Below are 14,358 nucleotides of genomic sequence, written 5' to 3' on the forward strand. Positions count from 1 at the left end.
TTCCTAAAGTTATATGCTTGTATAAAAACTATTATTATATTTAAAAAATATATATTTTTTAAAGCAGTTTAAGTATAACATGTATTTCCTCCACCTTGAAAACCCTTAAAATAGTAAAAATATGGTCGTGAAACTCACCCTGTTTGCTTGAAACCCTTGGTGCAGGGTAGGATCGAGCTCAAGAATTTGAGAAATTGCCTAAGAAGCAGTAATATTTGTGGTAGAGAGAGAGACTAGAGGTATGTAGAAGTGGAATGGAATTGCCCCTATTTATTTTCAAGTTTTGGAGGTGTGTGCCAGGAAAGATCCCTCCACGATGGACATTGAACATCATGGCTCTATAGGAAGTTGCCACGTGTCACTTGGCCACGACACTCTCAATCTACTTCAATACGGTGTTAGGTGCGCAATGGCGATAGATGCGTCCCTCACACACACGAAAAGATTTTTCAAAAATAATAACCTTTTTGTTCTAGCTCCTATCTAATCCCTCTCTATATCTATGTAATGCTCTAAACTATTACTTCAACTTTCCTTTAGGTTGTGTTAGCGAATCTTGTATTTCATTTTTAAGCCATACAGGGGCAAAATTAAATGATTTTACAAAAACCATATTTTTCTCATGTGGATACCGTTTTCGACATGCTTTATCCTAAAGTTTTGATCTCAAGGAGTACTAAAACTATCCTTTTGACGACACTGGCAAAAACTCAACCGATCTCTTCATGCCGTTTTGACATAATTAACTTTAACTACATGACTGGTTTTACTTTTAACTAAATACATAACTCCTCCAATCGGAGACAGATTTTATGAATTTTATATCCTTGAGATCACGTCGAACAGTACTATCAAACTATCTAGATCGTTTTAAAATACGGTAAAACTTTTTGGATGCTAATTTTTGAGCGTAACTAACTCTAAATTTAATAGCATATTTGATTATATTATGGTATAAATCACAAAATACAATCCTAAGCTATTGCATTTAATCTTTTCCTACTCTTTCCTAACGATGATCGGTGTCATAATGTCTCCTGTTGTCACAGTCTCCCCCCGTTTAGGAAATTTCTTCCCGAAATCCATCTTATTGTTGGGCTTCAAACAAGTGAGGGTATGTGTTTTTCATTTGGTCCTATCTTTCACATGTGTATTCTGGTCCTCACTTAGAGCTCCATTGTACTGTGAATATGCGAAATCAAATATGCTTCAGTTGCTTGAGCTCTTTATCTATGATCGGTGTCAGAGAGGCACTTCCTAATATTCAACAGATAGAAGATACCATACATTTTAATATGATCTTAGGAAGTCTAAGTCGATAGGCTATTGGACAGATCCTATCGAGGATCTCGAAAGGTCCAATGTATCTAGAATTTAAGTTTTCCTACTTTCCAAACCTTATTACTCCATTCCAAGGAGAGACCTTAAGCATAACCATATATCTAACTTCGAATTCTAGGGGTTTGCATCTTGTATCCACATAGCTATTCTGTCGATCTCGTGTTACCATCATGCGCTCTCGAATTTGTACTATCTTCTCAGTCATCTCGTGGATTATCTTGGGGTTAGTTAAAAGGGTATCCCCTGCAAACTTCTTCGCTAGCTGAGTGTCTCCAAGGTTTTCCCAGTAAATAAGAGAACAACATTGTCGACCATACAAGGCTTTAACGATCCAACCTTGATGTTTATGTGATAACTATTGTTGTATGAGACCTCAACCATGGGTCGATGGGTATCCCATTCACTTCCAAAATCTTTAACACATGCTCTGGGCATATCTCCAAGTGTTTGGATGTCATTTTCACTTTTACGATTTGTCTAGGGATTATAGTATGTACTCATACCCAAACAAGTACCAAGTGCCTTCTACAACCTTACCAAAATTAGGAGGTAAATATGCTATCCCAATCCAAGATGAAAAATAGTGGTACCCCATGTAATCTAATAATATATCTTAGGTATATCCAGATTATCTTCTACATCTTGTCTATTTCTTTTATTGGTAGGAAGTGGGTAGACTTGGTTAATCTATCGACAACTTCCCATATAGTGTTGTAACCAATAGTAGTCTTTGGTAACTTGCTCACAAAATCCATTGCAATTTTCTCCCACTTACACTAAGGTAACTCTGGTTGTTGCAATAGTCCTGAGGGCCACTAATGTTCTACCTTGAACTTGGAGCAAGTCAAACATTTATTTACCTAATCAGCAATATCTGCCTTCATGTTTGGCTACCATTAAAGACTTCTTAAATCCCGATACATCTTTTCTGCTCCTAGATGAATGGAATACCTAATCCTATGGGCTTTATTTATGACTAACTTCTTAATATCCCTAAAATTTGGAACCCATACTCTTTCCATGAAGTATCTCATTCCATCCTTATTAATCTCTAGTTGCCTTTCCATCGCTATAAGCCCTTTTTCCTTGATGTTTTCTTTCATTAAATCATTGAGCTGGACAATTCTAATCTGCAAGATTAGACTAGATTCGATAGTTATTGTAAGCACTCTGAATCTTCGAAGTTGAACTCGTTCCTTTCAACTCAATTCATCTACTACTATATTAACCTTTCTTGGATGATAACGGATCTCATAATCATAGTCGTTTATACTCTATTCATCTTTGTTGCCTCATGTTGAACTCTTTTTTATCGAGCATGTATCGTAGACTCTTTTGATTAGTGCATATGATACACTTTGTTCCATAAAGGTAAAGAAGACATATTTTTATGACAAAAACTTCAACTCCCAGTTCTAGGTCATGGATGGTGTAGTAGTTCTCATGCACCTTTAGTTGTGGTGAGGCATAAGCTATGGCTTTCCCCATCTGCAACGATACACATCCCAAACCCTGACGTGAAGCATAACAGTATACGACAAAATCATCGGTTCCTTATGGGAGGGATAATATTAGTGTACTACAAATCATTTCATTAAGCCTTTGGAAAGATGGTTCTTGTTTATCTCCCCAAACAAAATTTATTTCCATTTGGGTTACTATATATGCGATAAATTTTCTAATAATTGATGAACTTCGGTGGGTGTGTTGCACACTTTGCAACTCTTGACCACTTCGATCTTCGTTGGGTCGCCATTAATATCCTTACTGGTTACCATATGACCTAGAAGCTTTAATTATCTTCCAAAATTCACACTTAGAGGATTTTGAATACAATTTTTCTTTCTTAATAGATCTAGAATCATATAAAGATGCTTCCCATGCTCTTCCTTAGTTCGTGAGTAGATCAAAATACCATCAATGAAAACTATCATAAATTTATCCATGTAGTGTTTACATACTCGATTCTTGAGATCCCTAAATGCAGCTAGGGAATTAGCTAGCCCGAAAGGCATGATTAAGAACTCATAATGACTATATCGAGTTCTAAAAGCAATCTTTAGAAAGTCCTCTTCCATAACATGAAGTTGATAATATCTGGATCTCAAGTCGATCTTGGAGTAGTAACTGGATCCTTATAGTTGATCAAAGAGATTATCTATTTGGGCTAATCGATATTGATTCTTGATAAGTTAGCTTATTCAACACTGTCTAGTCAACACACATCCAAAAAGGTACATTTTTCTCCTTGACACATCGGACGGGTACATCCCAATGCGAGAAACTAGGTCTGATGAAACCCTTGTCAAAAAGTTCTTGTAACTGACTAAAGAGCTCTTGCATCTCTGATGGTGATAATCTATAAGGCAATTTTGCTACTAGGATGAATCCTACGATTAAGTCGATTCTAAACTCTACTTGTCGAGCTGGTGATAGTCATGGTAGCTCTTCTGGGAATACATTAGGGTAACCGCATAAAAAGGGTACCTGTTCAATCCTCTTCTTGTCATTTGTCTTATCGACGATGTGGGATAGGAAGGGATAATACTTTTTATAAAAGTATTTTCTAGCCTTCATGCAGGAAATGATCCAAAAGTTTCTTATAGGTTTGTCACAAAAGATGGTTAAGGACTCTCAGTTAGGTAAGGGTAGACATAATGCTTTTTGAAGAATAAGATTTCGACGTGGTTAGGGGATAACCAACCCATACTGTTGATACAAGAAGTTGACCCTTGACAGCTAAAATGAACACGAAGACCTAAATGCTCGTGTGAACTAGAGAGGTAGATTATGAAGACTGTTTGTCAACTTATGGAGCCTGAAGACGATATAAAGACTTAAACGCATCTGAGAATATGAAGACTGTCACAGGTTATCTTACTGAATATGTGTGTAAACTTAATATTATTTGGTGTACCCTTCGGTGTCACCGAAGTCAGTCACATTGTAATTGTTTATTATTTCTCTATTACTTTTGGACCTCTAAAAATAGAGGTTCCAGTTCATGTTTACGTACCCATTCTGATCTTATTAATAGAAGATCTATTCATCTCTACACTTTTTATAAGTTATCTGATTGATACATTATCTGAGTCCCTCTTCACTTATGTTGTTCATCATTTACTAACTTGTGTTTTCATACAAACCATGTTACAATTCAACTAAGTGTCTACTTGTTTAATGCTTATTGATATAACTTGCTGCTATTTACATTCCTTACTTTTCTGCAGTCTAGCTATTACTGTTAAGATAACAAAGACCCATTGAGATTAACTGATTATTCCACAATATATTATATCGTTACTAAATGTTGTTCAGTTCTTCTCTCAACAATTGGTATCAGAACTAAAGTGGTTGCCTTTTAACTCCTTTCATAGAATTGAAGCTCATTAAAACAAGGAAAAGTAACACAAGCTTTTTCTTTAAACATTTCAAATAGTGTTACAGGTTCTAATAGAGCTCCAATTCTTGTTGCAAGTGAATATCATGATTGGTCCCAAAGATGGGAAAGATATTTAAAGAGACTTGGAAGAGATATTTCTATAGAAGAAGGACATCATGTCCCTATTCTCACTCTAATTATAGTTGATGGTGATCAGGTAAGACTTGGAGGTGGTCAAGTGGCCATGAATAGACCTACCAACGACGATCTTGAAAAGATGGAGAAAAATGGAATTGTCTTTTATGAAATTGCACATGGCGTTGTTCCGGACTACTTTGACATCATCATCAACTGTGAATCTGCCAAAAAAAAACTGGGATGTACTAAAAAATATCCTCCAAGGGTTTGAACATGATCAAGAAACGAAGCTCACTACTGCACTCAATGAGTTCACCAACTTCAAAGCTCTACATGGTGAAAGTGTTGTTGATTCCTTCAAGAGATTCAACCTTATAATCACTAAATTCTCAAATGTTGGTACCATTAGAAGGAACCATGAAACAAACCTGTTGTTTTTGAATGGGTTAGGAAGACTTTGGATAACTACAAAAAATGATAGTCCAAGGAGACAGGAAGATCCAGACGCTTTCACTTTTCAAACTCATGTTGGGTTTTAGTTCAAAAATAGTTTCATAAACTTGATAAATATGGCAACGGAAGACTTTAATTTTTGAAATAACATAAACATTTTATACCCCCCCAAGGATCTTGTTGCAGGTTATGGAAAGATTAAAACACCAACCATAAAAGGATGAAGAAATAACAACCTTTGTAGTTATGTGGGTTCTCTTGGCAGGCTTGGAAGTTGATGAAGAATGTGGAACCTTGGAGACACCAACAATGACTCAACTTGATGTAGATGCTAGTCCATAAACTCTTAAACTCTTAAGCTTTAAGTTCATAACCAATATGAAATTAAAGAGGGCATAAAGATGCAAGTGTTCTTCAAGTTTTCTAACAAAAACTAGAGAGAATGAGGGAGAAGAAAAAACTTTCAGCAATGCATTAAAGAAGAGAATGATCTAGCAAGCCAAGTGCAAGCCTCATATTTATATGCAAAAAGTTAAGGTATTAACCATTAGTTCTTAGCATCTTAAAAAAACTTGTCCCTATTTTCATATTCATGTCTCCCATTCCTTTAAAGCTTGATGAAGCACTTCTTACACTTCTTCTTTTTATGCAACTATCGAAAATTGCATAAAGAAGAGGAAATTTAGTATAAATTTTATTAACTCAAGGTTTATAAAATATAAACTTTGTCTTTTAAGTAAAAGACAAAAGATTCTCAACCAGTCCACAAACTTGTGCATGACTTATTAATACGTACCATATGTGATATTTGTTGGATAAGGTGTCTAAGTCCACAACTGTATTTAGTATGTACTTGACCCGACTTGGCATGGTCCATTTGGGTTGCATGACATATCAACAATTGGATAGACAAAATGAGAATAAGGAAACTTATGATTTGTTAATATATTCTAATATATTAATATGAAATCATTTTATTTCATTAGTGTTGATCAAGAATTAATTTGGAATTAATTTTGTGATCAAAAGAGACTAATTAAATATATAGTGCTTGATTATGAAAAAATTTCATTCTTTTATAGTGGGCTTATGATCCATGATTCACTAGATTGGGTTAGGACCCATTGGGTGCTCCATGGATGCTCCATGGAGGTTAAAACCCATGGATCATGGGGGAAATGAAAAGCCATGCACATTAAGGTTTACATGGTGTAACCCTGCATGTGATACACTATATAAGGAACCTCATATGGAGAAAAATCGGATCTTAGATACAAGAAGTGAGGGCTAGCTGAATTTTGTGCTCAAGTGTACTTCTCTCAAGTTATTCCAATAGTTGTGGTGTTGTGTGAAGCATTTGAGGCATCACATTAGGGGTGCTAGGCTCACAAGATCTTTAGGAATCCAAGAAATAAGAAAGGTATGTCATTCTACTAATTTTTATATTACAAGTAACCCATCGTATGCTATTTAGAATGAGAACCTTGGAAAAACCATATTTGCATGTATATTAGAGAAAACATGGATCCAAGGTTTCTAGGGTTGCATGTACACTATAGGAGTGTTAGAAAGCTCAAAAACCATCAATAATTTAATGTTACTTGCTAATGAAAATTATTATTTCCATGAAACAAATAATTTAGAAATTAATTATAAGAGTTTATTTGAATATTTATCAAAATCAATTTGTAATTGAAGGGTCTAATTAATGGTTTGCTCTAGGCTTTAGTTGTAATAGGTTTTTTGTGTTATTATGCAGTTTTGGTAGCTTGTAAAGGTGTTTACCGCCAGGGTGTGAGTTTACGGCCATAAACCTATTTACGGCCGTAAACCCAAGGCCGGCCTAGGTCCACTATATATAGATGCTAGTTAGGTCATTTTATGCTTTTTGATGCCACAGAGTTTTTGGCTGGTATTCCACAAGTTGTACTAGACGTTTTTGCTAATAGAAGCGTGTTCAAGCTTGTTTAGATTTTTGTTTCTCCTTTGTTCTTGTTATTATTGATTGTGTTGACTGTTTGATCACTGGTAAGATCCTTTTCAGGACCTTACAATTGGTATCAGAGCAAAACCAGTGTCAAAGCATCCTACAATCAAGTTTTTGAACACATTCTTCACTGTTTACAATTGAAGTTGGTGTCTACTGCGAAAGGGTTTCAATCTTAATTCAAAAATCACACTTTTCTTGAATTTCCGCGAGATTACGGCCAGAGCTTACGGCCGCAAACTCTACTCAGTTCTTGAACCATAAACTTGGTTCTTAGATCGTGAATAAAACATCTTCAACAACCGGAAACTTGAACTCATTGACCGTATGCAGAAACCGCAAACTTTTTACGACCGTAAACCGAGTTTACAACCGTAAACAGTCATTTGACCGTGAACACTTGTTTGACCTGGAAACTCAATTTTCTCTAATTAAGAAATTAATTTCTATTTAAATTAATATTAAATGGATTCACAAAGTAAAACACATCACCATGAGATAGACTTTGTAATGGGCACAACCACTCGAATTCCAAGACTACTGTCCGCTGAAGGTTTTCCTGAATGAAAGTATAGGATTGAGAAGTACATCAAAATGAAGGGCTTCAAAATTTGGAGAAGCATCATCAAAAGTCCTGTCAGAATAACCACCACTGTTGTCAGGCAAGTGGTTGACAAAGCAGTTGAAAATTAAAGTGATGAACCCATTGAGAAGGTTGAGGAGCAAGAACGGGCTTTGGCCACTTTGACCAAGGCCCTGTCTCCAATAGCTCAAGGTTTTAGGGAGTACACTTCTGCTAAGTTTTTGTGGGAAGCCCTAATCGAGGTATATGAAGGGAATGAAGACATGAAGGAGAGTCTCCAAGATATGTTGCGACAATGGTTTGACATGTTCAACTACATTCCTAGAGAAACTCTAGAGGCACAGCTACAACGATTCACAACTCTTACCACTGAGATGACTGTAGCCAGGATCTTTTTCACAAAGTCTGAAATAAACAAAAGGCTACTGAATGCTTTCCCAAAGTCATGGGACATGAATGTGGCTGTAATCAAGAAAACTAAGGATCTAAGTCGGCTCACTCTTGCTGAAATGATGGCGGTCATCAAGGCCTGTAATATTGATGACAAACAGTGGGAGATAAATCATGTGAATTCATACTCAGCTGCAAACCTTGGGATCTCATATAACAATGCTCTTTCATCTCTCACCTTTTCTTCTGCAGGTCAACCCTTTGTTGCTCAACAAGCTCATATTTAGTATTTTTCCACTCCATTAGCTACTTCACTTCCTGCTCCATTAGCCATACCATTCTCTTAGAACCAATCATTCGTTGCTACTCAAGCTACTTCTCCTTCTAATGTGGCTTCCTCCTCAAATGGAAAGGAGGATGATGAAAATCTTGCTCTTTCTACAGGGCTCGTTAAATGCTACAATTGTCATTTGCTGATATCGATCAAATTCATCCTGAAAATGTAGAAGAAATGGATATCACATGGCAAATTACCATGGTAGTTTTCAGGGCAAAGCAGTTTGCAAAGAACACTGGAAACAACAACTGGCGGATGAGTGCTGACAAGAAGTTAGGGTTCAGCAAGGGAAAGCTACGTTGTTTCAACTGCCACGAGCCAGGCCATTTTACTCATGAGTGCCCGAAGCCAGACAGAAGATTAAAAATATGATTCGATAATGGTTGCAGTTGGAAATAATCGGAGCGGTGCTCAAGTAAATAGCGAGAAGGCTATGGTTGCGCAATCATTTGATTGGGAGGATCAAATGCATGCCATGAACATAGCAAGACCTTAAAATGCTCATTTGGCTCAGGTTGGTATTGATGCCTCTGCTGAGAGTGTTGCAGGTGATGATCAAATGATGGAGTTGCAGTTTGTGCTGATGCTCTCTTCTTCTCCTGAACCAAATAAAAATGAGGTAAGTCTACCTTCATGCTCTCAAGCTTCTATTGATTATGTTAAAATTCATCCTGAGGAAATCGAAACACTACATAGAGAAGTAGAGGAACTTAGATATGAAGGTTACCAACTTAGAAAAGGACAAAAACCTCTTAAGGCCCAGTTAGAAAGTAAAATAAAGGACTTTAGAAGATTTCAGGAAGACTATAGTAATAAATGTGAAAATTATAACTGCATAAACAGACAGAACATTAAGTTAGTTACTGAACTTGAAACATTAAAGGGCAAAGTTGAAACTGCTGATTTTTATTTTAGAAAATTTGATGTACCAAGTGAGGTAGTTGCCAACATGATAGACCACTGCATGCAATTTAAACATAATCGTTCAAAGGGTCTAGGGTATAATAAAGTGCCTCCTCATTTCAATCATTCGTATCAGTTTCAACTTTTTTCCAAGGAGGAGATTGCCAATGAACCATCCATGGTTTATGGCAAGCCATCTAGTTTTGTTTCGGGAGGATTTATTAATGTTGAAAGTGTTGGGTTTTGAGCAATCTAACACTTCCTAAGTGTGAATGCAACCCTAATAAACCTTGGATCTATGTTTTCTTCTAAAATACATGCAAATAATATTTTCCAAGGTTTGTTCCTAACTAGCATAGCATAAGGATTATGAATCATAAAACTACTAGTAGAAATACATACCTTTTGATGATGGTTTATTGTTTGGAGTTTGAGAGCCAAGCACCAATAGTGTGAATGCCTCAAATGGAATCACAAATCACCACAAACTCTTGGAAAACTGTGAGAGAGTGTATACACTTATAATTTCGGCCACACACGAACACACATACTCTAGTTAGCCATTTCATGCAACATGAGCATGTTTATATAGTGTGCATGGTTTGGGTGAAACCCTAATAACCCATGACCTTTCCTTTTCCAAGGATCCATGGGTTAAAAGCTCCATGGATCATCCATGGACTTCCATATAAGCCTAGACCATTAACTAATGAATGTTAGCCTACACCATATAAAACAATGGCACACAATTTAATTACTCTTCCTTTTAATCTCTAAATTAATTCAAAATTTATGTAAGACTAACACTAATTAAATAAATTCATATTAAAATATTATAACTTACAATATATTAATAAACATATGTGTATAACTCTCATAAAATTATCCATAAATAGTTCGGATGAATTGCAACCCAAATGGACCATGTCGGGTCGGGTCAAGTATGTACCAAATAAGTTATGGACTTAGACACCTTATCCAACAGACTCCCACTAGGATAAGTCTAATAACTATATTTGCATATGTTACTTTAGGAACCAACCAGAAATCGTAGCTCTCGAAAACTCTGATGAACTATGAAGCGCCATTCTAGATAAGTGATCATATAATCCTCTGTTCTCATGATATCAGCCAGACAAATACATGGAACAACGTCGTACTAATTGCCCAGCAGTTTGTTTCCCGATTTTCGATTTGTTTGACAAAGAACTTAATCGAACACATCAATTTAGTTCTGACCGGCTGGTACATAGGTCACAACAAAATCATCGAGGGGCCCAGATATCGCTTCTATTTCTAGAAGGAACAGATAAACTTCGACTCATATACTTGTTCTACTACTTGTTGAATTGTACACAAAGGCACGTTTTATAACATCAAGTTACTAATGCGTTTACGTGCAATCAATGCACAACCAACTCATAGGTACCAACTCATATCTCTAGGTTTGAAGATTTATATGATATTACCGTCTCACGATCACTCGAGATAAACTCCATGAAGTGATACAAGTGAGCGTGGGTTTATTCCAATACTCATAACTTATGAGCACTCATGAATGTTGTAGCAATCATTGCTATGACTAAACCCATTTATCCATCTACAAACTCGATTCATTACAATCTTGATTCATACCTACTTCCAACATATGAACGACTGTGGAGTGTTTAAATAACTTGGTCATTCGGAAAGAATAACCTAGATATTTTGGAATTCAAAACATGCAAAGTAAAACACAATAATAATCGAGTCCAATATGGTCTAAGAACCCTTTTGAATATAAATGAAACCACCTTTTATTCATCACCATATTGATTACACATTATTCATTGTATAATGTTTCAAATAATCAACTTAATACTTGAATAAAACAATAGTTATCCCATGCTCCTAGCATGTACACTTTGTTTTCTAAACAATAGTTATGCCATACTCAAAGTATGCACACTATGTTTGTCTATGATCCTTACATTGTGAAGTAGATCAATTGAACATGATTCCAATATGTTTCTCATTTCACAATCCCAAATCCTTATTGTAAATGTAAGAATTTCTAATTTCTACCATTTACCAAAAATCTATTAGACTTTAAACTTATATGCGTTGATCCTCTCATAATGATTATGCGCAAGGTCACTAAAACCTTATCATCAGTCATTACAGAGGATTCTAAAGGAGATCAACTCTATGGAAACGAAGTCTCATATTCAAAGTACATTGCTTTGAACATCCTTCTTGCATTAAGTTTTTCTAATGTTACACAGATTGAATAACTTCCACCTATAGATACATTTCCATAGTCCCATTTTGACTATTACTTCCGAACAAGAGTTACCTCTTTTCGGAAAATGTCAATATGGTCCTGCCAAACTTAACACTATAATTCCAAATGTCCCTGAGCAACCAATCTTTGGCAAACCTCAGATTGTCCTCGACAATTGCTTAATCACTTTAGTCATATCCAGTTCTAGACTTTTCCCTTCTAAATGGCCTGAGCATTTGGAAAATTTAGAAAGGATGAATATTATAGCACATGAAATCGATCCTATATCTGAAGCATATTGGACATGATTCATGATGTCTCACATAAAGACATGATACTAGACCAGTCTTTTGCTACAATATTTTTTATTTGCCATGTTTTCAAAATTTAACTATGAAGAGGGATGCCGTAATCATAATCGAATTTTGAAAACGCAATATATATAGAATTTCTTCAAGTTGAACCATTCCAACATAAAATTCATATATATATATATATATATATATATATATATATATATATATATATATATATATATATATATATATATATATATATATATTCTTGACTAAAGATGATTAAAATCTCAATCTAAGCTTTAGAATTGAAATGAAGTATAATTTCTTCTCCCTTAATTATAGCAACACAACTTTTCTACTCCTGCAACTTCACGAATTGAAACTTTGTTTTCTATAATTAACATTGCTAACTTGCAACACTAAACATAATAATCATGCTCCCACTAACATGATGATTATCAGCATAACACTTATGCTCCCACTAGCTCTAACATATTTCCAGAAATCTGTTGGACTTCTGAAATTTAGATTTATACACCCTTTCTTAGATAGCTCACATGTGTGTCTAAATAATTTTCAGAACTATGAAAAGGGATACCGTAATCATAGTCATAATTTTTTAGACCGTTGCCATTTCTCACAAGTCCATGTTAGTGTGCCGGTGAACCACACATGCTCCACTAACGACTTTTGAAAATGCAAATAACACAACTGATATCTACGTAAAATCTACTTAGTGAAAGTGTTTCCTCACCATCATTTTCATGAATCGGAGAGAAACCTTATGACACTTAGATTTTATAGTGTATGAGTTCCTATCGATGTGAATTTGTCAAAACCATAATCAGAAGATAAGGTTAGTGACAAATTCAGCCTTACATGGATTAAACTTGTTTAATCTTAGTTTCTTGTCACCTTGGAAGCACAAGGCCCACCAATGCTTCCAAGTTGAACTCTGATAACTCACATGCAAATTCAGCTTATTTGAAGTAGGTACAGAAATAAGAATTATGTCAACATGATAGGTTGCAAACCTTAAGTCGTGTGCTAGTGATAAATTATAGGTTTTACTCTTGATGAAATCTCGAAACTCTTTCAGGATCTTTAAGGCTCCCACTGTCCCATTGACATATAAGTTTCCCCAGTCAAGAACCATTCCTTGACAAAACAAATATTCAAGGGATAGTGCGGATTCTTATCAAGACTAACACTTCACACAATTGGTCTTAGTTGGTCTTTGTCTCATCCAAGACATCACAACTTACCAATCTCAAATGTACAAGAGTAGAAAACATTTTACTCTTACATTTGACTAGTGTTAATAATTCTTCCTTTATGTCACTCAAGGTTATAATCTTGGAGTATGACTCTAAGAATTGTTTTGGAACGAAGTATGACTCATCTTCTTGATTTTAACCAATCCAACAATTCATGACCTCTCTTCTTAGCCATAACAATGCACTAAGACGTCCTTAGAGTATGAATTTGTGATATGGTTTCATAATCATTAAGATAATCATGAAATATGATACTAAAGTACTCTCCCATCCTTTCAGATTTGAGAAACTTTTATCTTTCTGCCTAATTTGATTCTTCTCATTTGTTTTGTCATACATTGTAACCTTTCCAATGTTACAGAGTTATACTTAACCTTATAAGTATAATCATATTTACTAATCTTTAGTAAATCATGACAAATCAATCTTTGTGGTGGACCTTGACCAGCGCACACCTAGTGTACCTAATTCCTTAGTCCTTCAATTGACTCACATATACATGTGATCAAAGAATTAGTCTTAATTTTCAAATATGAAAATTCTCATTCATCATACAATACAACTTGTATGATTCCAGGTTTTCGTCCAATTGAAACTTGGGTGATGAAAAACTTTCTTCATTTCGTAAATTCAGACACTACCATAAATGAAAGAATCAAATCCACTTTCCAATATTGCTATTACTGGAAACATATAAGCAACAATTTTCCACAGATGCCATTGTAACGATATTTTAAAATAAATAAAATTAAAACCTTTTTTTTCTTTTATTTTAAAAGTTTTCGGAAAAACTTATCCTTACAATCCACATGAAAACCTTGTTGTTATCTATTCATAAGCAATATATTATAACTCTTAAGCAACAACTCAAAATTTTGATTACCGAACCATGCGATCGAAACCCACCTTCACAATCAAAACCAACATATACTTACTTTAAGCTTCCTATCTTTTCGTTGATTCTTAAAGAACATCAACATGTGACCCATTCACATTATGTAATAA

Source organism: Lactuca saligna, chromosome 3 (genome assembly GCF_052625555.1).
Source record: "Lactuca saligna cultivar CGN05327 chromosome 3, ASM5262555v1, whole genome shotgun sequence".
Lineage (NCBI taxonomy): Eukaryota > Viridiplantae > Streptophyta > Magnoliopsida > Asterales > Asteraceae > Lactuca > Lactuca saligna.